Consider the following 15,238-nt stretch of genomic DNA (forward strand, 5'->3'; position numbering starts at 1 on the left):
TCACGTGCTGGGATTCAAGTGAATAATTAATTAGTAATTGAATCCCAGCACAACAGTATATATAGACACATTTTCTTTCACTCGTGGTTGGGTGTTCGGTGAGTGGAGAACGAGTGTGGAGAAGGAGAAACTAAAATATTACAAAGAACGTAAATATAAGTTTTCACTCACCGTGTTTGTTCGTCTGTCTGTTTAAGTGTAGTACGTTTTGTTTGTCTTTTTATTTTGGCGTATAGTGCCGTGTCCCGTGTTTTTGTGTTCAAACCTTTTATTTTCTGTTCTGTTTATTAAATGCTGAGCGAAAGCATTCGCTCAGCTTCACCAAACCACACATCTCTGTCTGTTTATTTCCTGCTTCTGGTCTGACGCCACCCACTCCGGCCGTCTTTGTGACAGGGCAGCATCGGTATAGAGACTGAGAGAGTCTGCAGAGGTAGTTAAGTTGTTGTAGAATAAGGAAATGCCATTCCAGTTGGAGAGGGGGGGCGAGACCATAGGGTGATATCAGCCCGGCACCCCGCATTGATTTTACATGGTGTTGTAGTTCGAATACGGAAGATGCTAGTTTCAAAAGATGAACGTCATTGTGGAATGATCCTTGTGGCAAAATTAAGATGACCCAGTAGAGAAAGCAGTTCACGTTTAGTACAAGATTTTCTGTCCTGAAAGTTTGTCTTGGGGGAGATGTGCTTCCATGTGCTTCCAGTTCAATCCCGAGGAATTTCAGGCCGGTGGTAGGTCCCAAGGTTTTCTCCTCTGATAGAGGAACTCTGAGTTTGAAAAATGCAGTTCTTAAAATACTAATAGAACGAGCAGGGGGCTGATCATTAAAGTCCACTAACAGAAATAGATGGAGCATGAATGGCAATTTGAAATTATTTAGGAGAATCCAACACAATGCTTCAGATAGTGAATTGAAGATGTGAGGGTTGGTCCTACAACTGAAAGTGAGGCAAACTGAGAAATAAAATTGCTGTTTCCATTGAACTCCGAAGAGATGCCACTGGGAGGGATGAATGGGCATGACTTTGAATGCATCTGTGATATTAGCCTTTGAGAGCCATGCACCTGACCTGCTGATTGGGCTGGGTAAATGAGCAGTGAAGGATTATGAGGAACCTGTGACTGGGGAGGTAAATGAACTGAAAACTGTGGTTGGAAAGAACTACAACTTGGAATTGCTGGCGAAACGTGGGAATACATTTGCTGGTTTAAAGTGGACTGGGCTGAAAGGGGCAGAGGTTAGTTTTGTGGAAACCATGCAAGTGAAAGCTCTCAGGCCGGCAAAATGGCGACAAAATAGCTCACTGTCTAAGATGCCCCATGTTAAATTGTTCCAAAATTGAGGTGGCCTCAGCTGAAAAAGACTTGTGATAGTCTTAAAAAGCTGTACCTCCGTATCTCATAGACAAATCGGTCACAGGGCTAAGATCCTGACAGCGCATGGGAAATGCGTCACAGAGAATGTCTGCCAAGGTAAGTATTTTGAACAACCGGGGGTCTTTGGATTTTAAAACAATGGATACTTCTCCACACTCTGTTACCATGCACCTCGAGGGAACAGAGAAGCAAAATAACTAGATTTATGTCCCTACCTTTTTGAATTTGAGTACAGAGATTGCTGGAGACAGGCTGGTCTGAGCAGCAGGGAAGCCGGGTTGTGGGAATGGGAGCTAGCTACTGCTGTAGAAACATTAAAAGAAGGGGTGGTAGTGAGTGAGCTTGAACAGGGCACCGCAGCGGGGAGCTGAGATGGAGTGGCGAGGAGAGCTGATGCAGAAGGACTGAGAGGTATGAGATGGCATTCAAGGTAACATAAGCGTTTATCCATCCTGGAGACTGAAGCTTGAATCGTTTGCAGGGCTTAGAGCATGTCCGCGTTGCAGACGGAGCTGGCATGAATGGGGGATTTTACGATGATGTCGGGGGAATCTGACCCAGACTGGGGGGCTAGAACGGTGGAGGCATCGTCGACTGGAGATGGGTCCGGAGACTTGGAGGTTGATGCATTGGATTGATTTAGCAAGGAGATGAGATCCTCACGGGAAGCATCAGCGCTGTAAGAAACTTTCCTGGAGAACAGAGTATTAAGAAGCTGAAGAATTTTCCATGACTGGTATTTCCTCTTTTTATTGGTGCAGGCGCGTTGGAGAGACGGCCGAGACGTTTTCTTGCGGTTAGGTTGAATTGGAGTAGCTGGGCTCTCAGGAGACAGAATGCGACTTTCAGACTGAGGAGTCGAATCCATAGTGCCAGGTAAGCATACCAAACAAACAAACGACCAGGGTTTGTGGGCAGAGAGCCTATTTAACTGGTTAAACTGGTAACGTATATGATTGATGGGTGGAGTCTCCTTTCTGAAAGACAATTAGTTTCCAATTCCTGTTCCCCAGCGTTCTTCAATTGGCAGTCCGTGAAAGCCTACTGGGCGGTTTTTCAGTAAAATGTGGGTGTTTTTAATTACGTTTTGTGGGAAGATCACTTTAATTTATCATCCAAGTCTTTAATTTCTCATTAAACGCAGAATGAAGAACACTAAAACAAGACCACTTTTTTTTTTAAATGACCACTTAAAACGTTAGGTTACTCACGTAACCGTGGTTCCCTAAAAGAGAAGACGACCACCAACAAACATTACGTATGGGATATGCCTGCCCATTGGGTAGGTATCGCTGAGCTCTCTATACTAGAGCTGCCGATAGGACCCTTCCTGGGATGATGCACTCAGTCCCGCCCACCGAGAGATTAAACCTGTCATCCTGAGGAAGCCATTTCTCTTTTTCCATCGAACACGTGAGGGCGACTGATGCGACCTCGCGGTTGGAGGTCGTCTTCTCTTTCAAGGAACTCAGGGAGCGGTGCCTCGCGCAGTACACCATCCATATAGGCTGTGAGCACACTCGCCGTGTTTGACAGGCGAGTTGCCTGCACCTCTGCTGCATATGCCCGCTTAAGATGCATTTCCGTCACCTTGCATTGAGGGTTCGGGCACCCTCGGACATGGAACTCACCTTCGTGGTCCTCTCCAACCTATTTTCCTTCACCCGGGGCTGAAAAGCCACACAGATGCTGCAGGCCACGTCCCTCTCGAATGGCCAAGCTGGCATGTTGGATGCCCAAGCACCGCGCACAGAGGGTATGTTTATCCTCCTGCGGGATATTTGCATTGCAGGCCGTGCAGGGGTGGAACCCCGACTTGCCTGACATGGGTCTGGTGTTCTGCACGGGCTGTGCACCGAACACCGCTTGCACTGAGCTCAAGCACTGATTAATACTGCAATGTCATGTGCTCACCCACTGGCGATGTAGCAGAGGGAACCGAACACCGTGCACTGTGTGTACCAAGCACCATGTACTGTGCAGCACCATTTGCCCGTGCACTAGTGTAGCAGTGGCACCGTGCACCATGTGTACTGAGCACCATGCGCACTGAGTACCATAGCACTACATACACCGAGTACTGTGCAGCACCATGCGCTCTTGCGCTAGCTCCATAGCAGTGGTCAAGCACGGTGTGCACCTTGCACCATGTGCACCGCATGCACTGTGTGTACCATGCAGTACTGTGCGTTTGTGCACTAGCGCAGTAACAGTGGGCACCAAGCACCATGTGCACCGTGTGCACCGTACGTACCGAGCACTACGTGCATTGTGTACCGTGCAGCGCTGTGTCTGTGCACTGACGCTGTAGCACTGGGCACCGTGTGCCGTATGCAATGAGCACCGAGATACCGAAGTACCAAGGGCAGATAGGGGAGAGCACACTGAGTCACACACTCGGTATGCACATTCATTCCCATTCGCGTCAGTACACTCCATAACCTAATCTTGAATTGAATCTTTTTTTTACAGTTTATTATTATTACTTCACTTCTTCAGATAATGACTCCTCTCCTGTAGCTTCTATCTTTCATTAAAGTTGCTGTTTAAATGCTTGCTCTTCATCCTGGTCCACTTCTGACACTGAATTATTTGAATGTATATTATGCATGCCCGCACAAAGTGGGGTGTAGCCCCCTCAATTTTTGGTTCTGTCCCCCACACTTCCACATCATGGAAAGGAAATTAGGTGTCCATTTTAATTTAACAGTTTTAATAACATTAAGATTACCAACATGCAGTTTTAATAACATTAAGATTACCAGCATGCAGTTGTAATAACATTAAGATTACCAGCATGCAGTTGTAATAACATTAAGATTACCAGCATGCAGTTGTAATAACATTAAGATTACCAGCATGCAGTTGTAATAACATTAAGATTACCAGCATGCAGTTGTAATAACATTAAGATTACCAGCATGCAGTTGTAATAACATTAAGATTACCAACATGCAGTTGTAATAACATTAAGATTACCAACATGCAGTTGTAATAACATTAAGACTACCAGCATGCAGTTGTAATAACATTAAGATTACCAGCATGCAGTTGTAATAGCATTACAGGGATGTCTATTTCCTTTGTATTATTAAATGGTAATCATAAATCGTAACATTGTAAGTGGTTATACCCGCCCCTCCCTCCTCGTAGGGGCGTAGCGTACATTGAGGCAGCCAGGTACATGTTTGAAAGAAAGAAGACAACAAAGTACAACAATATATCAAAAGTTTTTCTTTTTTCAATAATGTGCCCATTTTAATTAAGATTCAAGGAAGTATATATATATATATATTTTAATACTGATGTGTTGTAGAAAATGATTCACTGTCAGCTTTATAAGAAATTGTGACACTAAGAGAAATAAATGCAGGCATGTCTTGGTTAATATTGTGGTTCATGACCAGGGATCTTAGTTTCCTGCAATAAAAAAATAACCACATTCTCTGATAAAATAAATAAATAAATAAATAAAATATTAATTTTTTTTAAAAAGTGTTATTCCGCAATTTAAATAAAAACTAAAATTATAAGATACACAAACTATTGAACTAACAGTTAACACAGGAAGTATTTATTAGTACACTTTTAAATTCTAAGGAAGTTACAAGCTCACCAGTGCCATCAATCAATAATATAAACAAACTTACCATTTTACTTTAAACATTACAAATACGGCTGTGTAGTCATAATAAAAACCAAAAAATAGTATTCATATTAGTGTCTCGAGTTTGTCACCTGAGTGGCTATTGCCAAACTCATTGACCTGATCTTTAAGGGTGATTTTATTTATTTATTTATTTATTTATTTATAATCGTTTTAAGAATCTTTAAACAGCTTGTTCAGTAGTAACAACGCACTGGATAGTGAAGCAATAAACAGCAGCTATGTTTCAGCTAAGATTTTGCTGTTAACTTACAAGGCCCTGAATGGATTAGCACCTAGTTATTTGCAGGAGTAACTGACCCTGTATCTTCCAAACCGCACTCTGAGATCACAGGACGCGGGGCTGCTGGTTATTCCTAGGGTCAACAAAAGCAACACGGGAGGCACGGCTTTATCTTGTAGAGCTCCGAAATTATGGAATGCTCTGCCTTCGTTTGTCAGGGAAGCTGGAACCATTACAGTTTTCAAGTCAAGACTAAAAATGCACTTTTATAAAATGGCTTTCTTATCTTACTGGGTTTTAATGTAACTTTAAAATTGTATACTATTATTTAAATCTGTTATTTAAATGGTCTGATTATGGCAGTTGTATGTGTGACACGCTATACAAATGTATTGTGGTTTGTTGTTTTTTTCTGCTATGTACTGTACAGTGTTTTGCGATACTTTGTATAAAAAGCGCTATATAAATGCAATAAATAAATAAATACTAAAGAAAAAATAAATGAAGAGACTAGTTATCAATGAGGTTATGTGTGGTCCAGTGGTTAAAGAAAAGGGCTTGTAACCAGGAGGTCCCCGGTTCAAATCCCACCTCAGCCACTGACTCATTGTGTGACCTTGAGCAAGTCACTTAACCTCCTTGTGCTCCATCTTTCGGATGAGACGTAATTGTAAGTGACTCTGCAGCTGCTGCATAGTTCACACACCCTAGTCTCTGTAAGTCGCCTTGGATAAAGGCGTCTGCTAAATAAACAAATAATAATAAAATAACAACAACGCAAGCACCTGTCATGAGTGCGTTTAAACATTATTTTAGTTGCTGTAAGCGCAGGTAGTTTTTTTATTGCCTTTTGATACCGTATCCATAAAAATAATAATAATAATAACTGCATTTATCCTGCATGACGGCAGATTCGGCAAATGTGCGAAGATTTTTCAGCAGTTGATTCAGTATAAATAAGTAACAGTGATTCTCTTAACTGTTTACATTGTGTATCAAGGCTTGCCATGAGGTTTTGTGTTTGTCTATTTAATCCCCCCCACTGGAAATTTGACAAATCGCACCCTGCATACAAGTACCATGGTTTGCACTTACCTATTCTCAGTATGAAATGTACGTATAATAGATGCAATCACTGAGCGTGTCATGTTTGGCTGGAGCATTTTCCTGGCTTCACTCACTGTCACACCCGTTTGACATGGTCAACCACTGTCGCCCGCGTTGCATTTGAGACACGCTGAGGTCTCTCTAATCTCTCTGCTGTTGACACCCATGAGCAGCCATCATCTCAGATACACAATCGCATTGTCTCTGTTCCGTGTCAATAAAAACCTTGTCCTTGTATACAGGCCTGTTACACAGGAATCCCAGGTGGAAAGTGTTTATCAAGCATGCTGATTGAGTTTCCAGGACCGCTTCTTTAAATAAATGAGTGTTCATTGTTGGCAATTGCATAAGATACCGGCATTTTGAGGAGGAACACTCAGATAAGAAACTGGGTTCACAGAATCAGAGGATGTATTTAAAGTTTTGCTATGTGTGTGTTTACGAGTGAAATGTGTGGTCAGTTTTGCAAATGTGTTGCAGTTTAGATATTTATCCTTTAGTATTTGTGTCAAGGGTTTTGATTTATATATTTTACTATTTGAGAAATACTGAGATACGTCTTGGGGGACAAACATGACTTGTTTTTGTTCCTAGTAGGTACCCATGATAGATGTTACTTAACACTAGTGTAAGGGTAGCAGTGTGGTGTAGTGGTTAGGGCTCTAGACTCCTGACTGGAGGGTTGTGGGTTCAATCCCAGGTGGGGGACACTGCTGCTGTACCCTTGAGCAAGGTACTTTACCTAGATTGCTCCAGTAAAAACCCAACTGTATAAATGGGTAATTGTATGTACAAATAAATGTGATATCTTGTAACAATTGTAATTCGCCTTGGATAAGGGCATCTGCTAATAAATAATGAATTATCTTACTGCTAAGGAACTGAAAAGTCTAAGCTCAAAGCAATCAGCTGTCCGATCACCAAACATAAAAATAGCAAAAGTGTAAAGAATAAAAGATAGCTGTCTCTGCTTTGCAAAGGGCTTCATTATTATTGTTATTTTAATTTGATCAGAGAAGCTTGCCAGGGCTCAGTTGTTCATAAAGAATTGGCTTTCGGACTTGTTGTATTGCGTTTTTTTTTTTTGTGTGAGAAGGCACTTTACCCACCCTTTTAAGTCGTATCATGTTTTGGCCGCTGTGGCAGGAACGGCTGAGTGGTCTGACGTCACGGCAGAAGCAGGGACAACAAAAACAAAAAGGTATTGTGCAGTGGCGCGGGCGCCGTTTTATTTAAATCAACCAAAAATAAAATAAATATTTCAAACAGAAAGCACTCGCTCACAGAGCAAAATAAAAGGTTAAACAAAAACAAATCACGAACACAAAATCCAAAATAAATAAACCATAAACCATACAGGTCAGGCTGGGCAGTCGCTGTCACTGTTCCTGTAGGCTATGCTTTAGTTTCGTTTTTAAATAAACCTTCTCTCGCTCTCCGTCTCTATCACCCACCCCGAGCTGGAGAGCTGCAGGCTTTTTATATTCAGGTGACCATCTCCCGATTAGCAACAAAATTAATCACTTAATTAATTCGGGAGATGGCCACCTTCTGCACGAGTTTTTTTCATTACACCTGGCAGAGGACGAGCACCGATCTCGCCTCTGCCAGGACATGTTTTAAAACTAAACAAAACAATAACAAACATACGGCGCTCGCCGTCATGCATACAACAATCAAAATAAACAAACACAAAATAACACAGGAGCGGAGGGGGAACCCTCGTTCTAAAAATAAACAAATCAATGTACAGGGCTGCTCGCCCTGTTACATATCCCCCCCCTTGTGCAAAGCACACATGGTCCAACGGCCACCTTCCCCCTCAGTCTCATAGTCCCGGAAGAGGGGAAAGCCCAGTGTCCATGGGGGTGGCCATGGTGGGATGTCCTCCACCCCCCAATTCTTCATGGCCAGCAGCTCCCTCTTCCGGGGCTCCCGCCACACTCTCTCCTGCCGCGAAATTGCGGCTGGGGGAGCTGGTCTCCTGACCTTCCCCCTCCTCTTCATGGCCAGCAGTTCCCCTCCGTGGGGCTCTGACCACACAGACTCCGGCCGCGAAAGTGCGGCTGGGGGAGCTGGTCTCCTGACCTCCCCCCCCTTCTTCATGGCCGGCAGTTCCCCTCCGTGGGGCTCCGACCACACAAACTCCTGCCGCGAAAGTGCGGCTGGGGGAGCTGGTCTCCTGACCTCCCCCCCCTTCTTCATAGCCGGCAGTTCCCCTCCGTGGGGCTCCGACCACACAATATCCTGCCGCGAAAGTGCGGCTGGGGGAGCTGGTCTCCTGACCTCCCCCCCCTTCTTCATGATGGCCGGCAGCTCCCCTCCGTGGGGCTCCGACCACATGACCTCTGGCCGCGAAAGTGCGGCTGGGGGAGCTGGTCTCCTGACCTCCCCCCCTTTCTTGATGGCCGGCAGCTCCCCTCCATGGGGCTCCGACCACAGTGTAGGGACCCCAGGTGAAGCAGGATCCCTGGCGACCCCAGGCGACGGCAGCGGACCCTCGGGAGGCGACGGCAGCGGACCCTCGGGAGGCGACGGCAGCGGCAGCGGACCCTCGGGAGGCGACGGCAGCGGCAGCGGACCCCCGGGAGGCGACGGCAGCGGACCCTCGGGAGGCGACGGCAGCGGACCCTCGGGAGGCGACGGCAGCGGACCCTCGGGAGGCGACGGCAGCGGACCGGCAGCAACCCTAGGAGACGCAAGGGAGACACAGGCGACCCAAGGCGATGCTGACGGCGGGAGGGGAGCCCCTGGCCATGAAGGCGGCAGCAGGAGCTCCACTTCTCCCAATGGTGGTGGTGGAGGTAGAGGTAGCTCCTGCTCCTCTCCTCTTGACAGTAAAGGTGGCAGGGGCTCCTCCTCCTCTGGCGGCCAAGGCTTCTCCCCTTCTGGCGGAGGTGGTAGGGGCTCCTCCCCTTCAGGCGGCCAAGGCGGCAGGGCTTCCTCCCCTTCAGGCGGCCAAGGCGGCAGGGCTTCCTCCCCTTCAGGCGGCAGGGCTTCCTCCCCTTCAGGCGGCCAAGGCGGCAGGGCTTCCTCCCCCTCAAGCGGCCAAGGCGGCAGGGCTTCCTCCCCTTCAGGCGGCCAAGGCGGCAGGGGCTCCTCCCCTTCAGGCGGCAGGGCTTCCTCTCCTTCAGGCTGCGAAGGCGGCAGGGCTTCCTCCCCTTCAGGCTGCGAAGGCGGCTCCTCCCCTTCTGGCAGCGACAGGGAAACCAGCAGACATGTTCCCTCTGCTGGTTGTGGTGGAAGCGGAACCAGCAGGCATGCTCCCTCTGCTGGTGGTGGTGGTGGGAGCAACATGTCGTCCTCCCACGGAGACGGAGGTGGCACCAGCAGGTATTCTCCCTCTGCTGGCGGAGGTGGGAGCGACTCACAGTCCTCCCAGGGCGGTGGAGGTGGAACCAGCAGGAATGCTCCCTCTGCTGGCGGAGGTGGGAGCGACTCACAGTCCTCCCAGGGCAGTGGAGGTGGAACCAGCAGGTATGCTCCCTCTGCTGGTGGAGGTGGGAGCGACTCACAGTCCTCCCAGGGCAGTGGAGGTGGAACCAGCAGGAATGCTCCCTCTGCTGGCGGAGGTGGGAGCAACTCACAGTCCTCCCAGGGCAGTGGAGGTGGCACCAGCAGGTATGCTCCCTCTGCTGGCGGAGGTGGGAGCGACTCACAGTCCTCCCACGGAGACGGAGATGGCACCAGCAGGTATGCTCCCTCTGCTGGCGGAGGTGGGAGCGACTCACAGTCCTCCCATGGAGATGGAGGCGGCACCAGCAGGTATTCCCCCTCTGCTGGCAGGTACCTGGGCTGTGGACCTTCGGCCTTCCCCTTCTTGGGCCGTGGACGCACCGACTCCCCCCTCTTGGGCCGTGGACGCACCGACTCCCCCCTCTCGGGACGTGGACGCACCGACTCCCCCCTCTCGGGACGTGGACGCACCGACTCCCCCCTCTCGGGACGTGGACGCACCGACTCCCCCCTCTTGGGCTGTGGACGTTCGGGCTCCTCCCTTTTAGGCGCAGGACGTTCGGGCTCCTCCCTTTTAGGCGCAGGACGTTCGGGCTCCTCCCTTTTAGGCGCAGGACGTTCGGGCTCCTCCCACTCCAGGTCCGTGTTCCCTCTCTGCCTCCTTCTCCTCACCTTCCGCTCTCTCCCCTCTCGCTCCTGGTAGACCCAGTCGACCATCTGGGTCATCCTCTCCAAGGCCTCTATGAGCCCTGGATATCCTCTGGTGATGGCTTTTTTCTGAACTTCTGGCTCCAGCCTAACGAAGTCCAAGAGGATATCCAGGTTGCTGTCCCCCAGCAGATGTCTCCCCTCTGTTTTTAACCACAGCGGGGCGCTGGGGTCCCTCAGCCAGCTCTCATACCTTTCCATCCTTCTCTGGAGAGGTGGCCTCTGTGGAGCACTTTCCCTCTGGTAGTGCCTCACTTCTGTGAAGTGCAGGCACCACGAAGCTTCCTCCAACCTCTTTCCTCCCATCTTCCTTCCTCCTCTTCACTCCACCCAATCAAAAAACGAAAAAAAAAAAATGAAAAAGATGCAGTACCCTACTTCTGCCTGCGTCCTGGAGGCGCTGCGATCCCACCGCTGCCACCACGTGTGGCAGGAACGGCTGAGTGGTCTGACGTCACGGCAGAAGCAGGGACAACAAAAACAAAAAGGTATTGTGCAGTGGCGCGGGCGCCGTTTTATTTAAATCAACCAAAAATAAAATAAATATTTCAAACAGAAAGCACTCGCTCACAGAGCAAAATAAAAGGTTAAACAAAAACAAATCACGAACACAAAATCCAAAATAAATAAACCATAAACCATACAGGTCAGGCTGGGCAGTCGCTGTCACTGTTCCTGTAGGCTATGCTTTAGTTTCGTTTTTAAATAAACCTTCTCTCGCTCTCCGTCTCTATCACCCACCCCGAGCTGGAGAGCTGCAGGCTTTTTATATTCAGGTGACCATCTCCCGATTAGCAACAAAATTAATCACTTAATTAATTCGGGAGATGGCCACCTTCTGCACGAGTTTTTTTCATTACACCTGGCAGAGGACGAGCACCGATCTCGCCTCTGCCAGGACATGTTTTAAAACTAAACAAAACAATAACAAACATACGGCGCTCGCCGTCATGCATACAACAATCAAAATAAACAAACACAAAATAACACAGGAGCGGAGGGGGAACCCTCGTTCTAAAAATAAACAAATCAATGTACAGGGCTGCTCGCCCTGTTACAGCCGCACACTTCCTTCCGCGTGAGGACCGGGGGTGACGTGTGCGCGCTACCTCACATTCTCACAATGGAACAAGAATGCATGGAAACCAAGCCACAACATCCGGGCAGTGTGATGTCAGGTAAGGCTGAGAAAATCAATATGACTTCACAGTGCAGTGCAGTCAGCAGATATCCGAGCAGTATACATGTATAACTATAGGTTATACATAACTATAACTACAGGTATAGAGGGCTCTTACCAAGCACAGTACAGTCAGGGAGTGAGCTGTCCAAAGCTCAGCAAAACAGGAAATAACAGCTTCAGAAAAAACAATTGCTATTATCCTCTATTTCCCTGCAGGGAAGCCATACTGCTCATTGAAATGTTTTGCATGTATATCCGGGAACATGATCGATTCAGAGGCATGACGAGAGTGAAGGGTTTTTAGCGGGGTTATCAGCTCTGTTTAGTTTTGCTGACATGCAGGTTTACTGCATGACAGATTATAAAACCTCAAGCTGACAGTTGCTGATTAAGAGGTTGAACTTCTTCTTTTGTAAAAGGAGAACAATTGGTTCCCTTCGTGAATCTCACACGCTGCAGTGACTGAGAGACTCTTTAACTGTCATGTTCCTCCGCCAGTCAAAGAACAGAGTTTAAAACTTCACTGGGAAAAAACAGAAACACTTATGACATCTGGCAGGTGCTATTCAAAAGCTGGCTAGCCTCAAAGGTGTAGGTTCCACCAGCAATCTACAATCCAGTCTGCTTCAAGTCTGGACATGACTAATACATACCAAGTCATTATTTATTTACCTAAATGTGTACATTTATTGACAAATCCTTGTATAATTTGGTTTGGTAGCATGCTTAGTTGACAGTCCACGTTTTGCAAACATGTTTTTTAGTGATTTGAGTTCAAATCGATCTCAATTGGGCCCTGTTAGGATTGCAGGCTGGCAGAACTCCATGTCTACACTGATGGGGGGAGTTGACTGTGAATATATTATACGGTCAGGGAAATGTTGGAGGTTGATGAATTCATTTATAAATTACAATTATTCTAGCACCATTCACACCAAAGGTTAATGTCTAACACAAAATCAGCACTCTCTACCTAATGTGACTATTAAGAACCATGCACACAAGTTCAATGGTACCATCAATATGATTCATTTACTCACAATGCTGAATGGCTGGGGGAGCATTTGCTCTCTATTTTACTGACAAAACGATGTTCCTGGGTGTGAGTGGCAAGGCTGGTGTAATATTCAATGCAGTGTTGTCCCGTTGTCCATCAAATCAACAGTACGAAGGTCAGGACTCTCGAAATCAGGACTTAAAGGATGTGTTGCAGTAAGAATACCTCTGTTAAGGAAGGGGAACAAGACTAAAAGGCTAAAATATGCACAAGAACACAGAAACTGGACTATGGAACAATGGTCAAATGTGCTTTGGACTGTTGATGGATGGACAACGACACCTGCGCCTTCTGCCAGTTCTGTTGTCAATTCAATGCTTGTCTTCTTTCTATTCCTTAAGGATATTATCTTCAAGTATTGCTCATCCTTGTTAGACAGCTTTTTGGGTGTTCCAGTCCTGGTTTTGTCAATTACAGATGATGTTTCTCTGTACTTGTTGATTATGCTTCGGATACCACACCTTGAAAATCGAGTGATGCGAGCTATTTCACTCAATGTTTTTCCTTCTTTATGCACATCAAGGTTGTTATAATAGTAGAAAACACTAGTGGAGGCTTTGAGTAAATTGTTGATGCTCATAATGCATCAGAGTAGAAAAATGCAACATGTCTAAGACTTTTGTACAGCAGAGTGTGTATATATATATATATATATAGCTGTGTGTAAAGCCTCAGGTCAAAAGAGAGCATATACAAGTACATTTAAAACTAGCACCTCAAAAGAAACCGATAAATGTGGAAGGAGTGGAAATAAACATGAACCGAAAAAGTGCCCAGCTTTTGGAAGAATGTGCCGAAAATGCGGGGGCAAGAATCACTTTGCTAAACACTGTTTCTCAAAAAGACATGTTTATTATTATTATTATTATTTGCTTAGCAGACACCCTTATCCAGGGCGACTTGCAATTGTTACAAGATATCACATTATTTTTACATATAATTACCCATTTATATAGTTGGGTTTTTTTACTGGAGCAATCTAGGTAAAGTACCTTGCTCAAGGGTACAACAGCAGTGTCCCCCACCTGGGATTGAACCCACAACCCTCCGGTCAAGAGTCCAGAGCCCTAACCACTACTCCACACTGCTGCCCTAGTGCAGCTAGTTCATCATGAGGATGGAGCACGTGGTTACTTGAGTGAGGATGAGGACGACATGTTCTTCATCGGATCAGTCACAGACCATCGGGGAACAAAGGATGAATGGACTGCACCCCTGGAAATGAATGGATCTATAATACCACTGAACATGAAGTGAATGGATCTATAATACCACTAAACATGGACACTGGACCACAGGTGAACATTCTGCCGATGACAAGCTTTTTGGAATTAAAGCAGACCTCAAATTTTAAAGAAGCCAATAAACCTCTGAACCTACAATGAGGAACCCATTCCCACCAAAGGGAGTGCAGAGTTAGAGTGACTTGCAAGGGACTTACAGTAGACCTGCTGTTTGTAATTGTACAAGGTGAATGGCAACCTACTGTAGGCTTAAGAACATGTGAAAAGCTAGGTATAAAAGAGCTCACATAATCAATAATAATGTCGTTACAGCCAACAGCAAGTCAGTTAACAAAGAGAAGCAGGGAAACGTGCCTATAACTTGCAACATTGCCAGGGACTTTCCTGAAGCATTTCAAGGAATTTGCCAGTGCAGCACAAAATACAGCTTAAGGACAATGTGGAACTGGTGAGTCATTGAACTGGTGAGTGACTGTGACAGGGTCTTCCTCGTGTCACGCGTGTGGGTAGCCGCTGTTCAAGCATACAGAGAGACAGAGGTGGTGGTGTTGAAAACGCCGGCACAGGCGCGCAGGTTTTATTCACAAACAAACAGAAAACGAAAGTAAAATAAAGATGGTCATGTGACGTTACCAGCGATGGTAACGCACAGAGGACTAGTACATCAAGCTGTACAAAAAGTGCAAAATAAAACACAATCCCACAAACTATAAATCAAAGGTGCCGTGAAAACGGCAGGCCTTGCAGCAGCCCTGAGCCATCTCCTGCGGATGTTTTTAACCTGACGGACACTCGATCAAGACCCGCCCACCTGCTGATTGAGGTCCAGCCCAGCCAATCACCTGCTGCCCTTCCCCTCAACCAAGCCTAGCAGGCAGCAAGTCTCAATCGAGCGTCCGTCTGTAAACAATAATTCAATTAAACAAATCAGCTCCCAAAATGACACAAAATAAACCCATTCCACATACAAATTATATAACCAACACTAAATACACACGTGCAGGGCACTCGCCCTGCTACAGTGACCCAAGCAACAAAACAGACGTACAGAGATGCCTCGGGTTAGTGCAGCAGTGTGGAGTAGTGGTTAGGGCTCTGGACTCTTGACCGGAGGGTTGTGGGTTCAATCCCCAGTGGGGGACACTGCTGTTGTACCCTTGAGCAAGGTACTTTACCTAGATTGCTCCAGTAAAAACCCAACTGTATAAATGGG

The sequence above is a fragment of the Acipenser ruthenus genome, chromosome 47 (assembly GCF_902713425.1).
Source record: "Acipenser ruthenus chromosome 47, fAciRut3.2 maternal haplotype, whole genome shotgun sequence".
Classification (NCBI taxonomy): Eukaryota; Metazoa; Chordata; class Actinopteri; order Acipenseriformes; family Acipenseridae; genus Acipenser; species Acipenser ruthenus.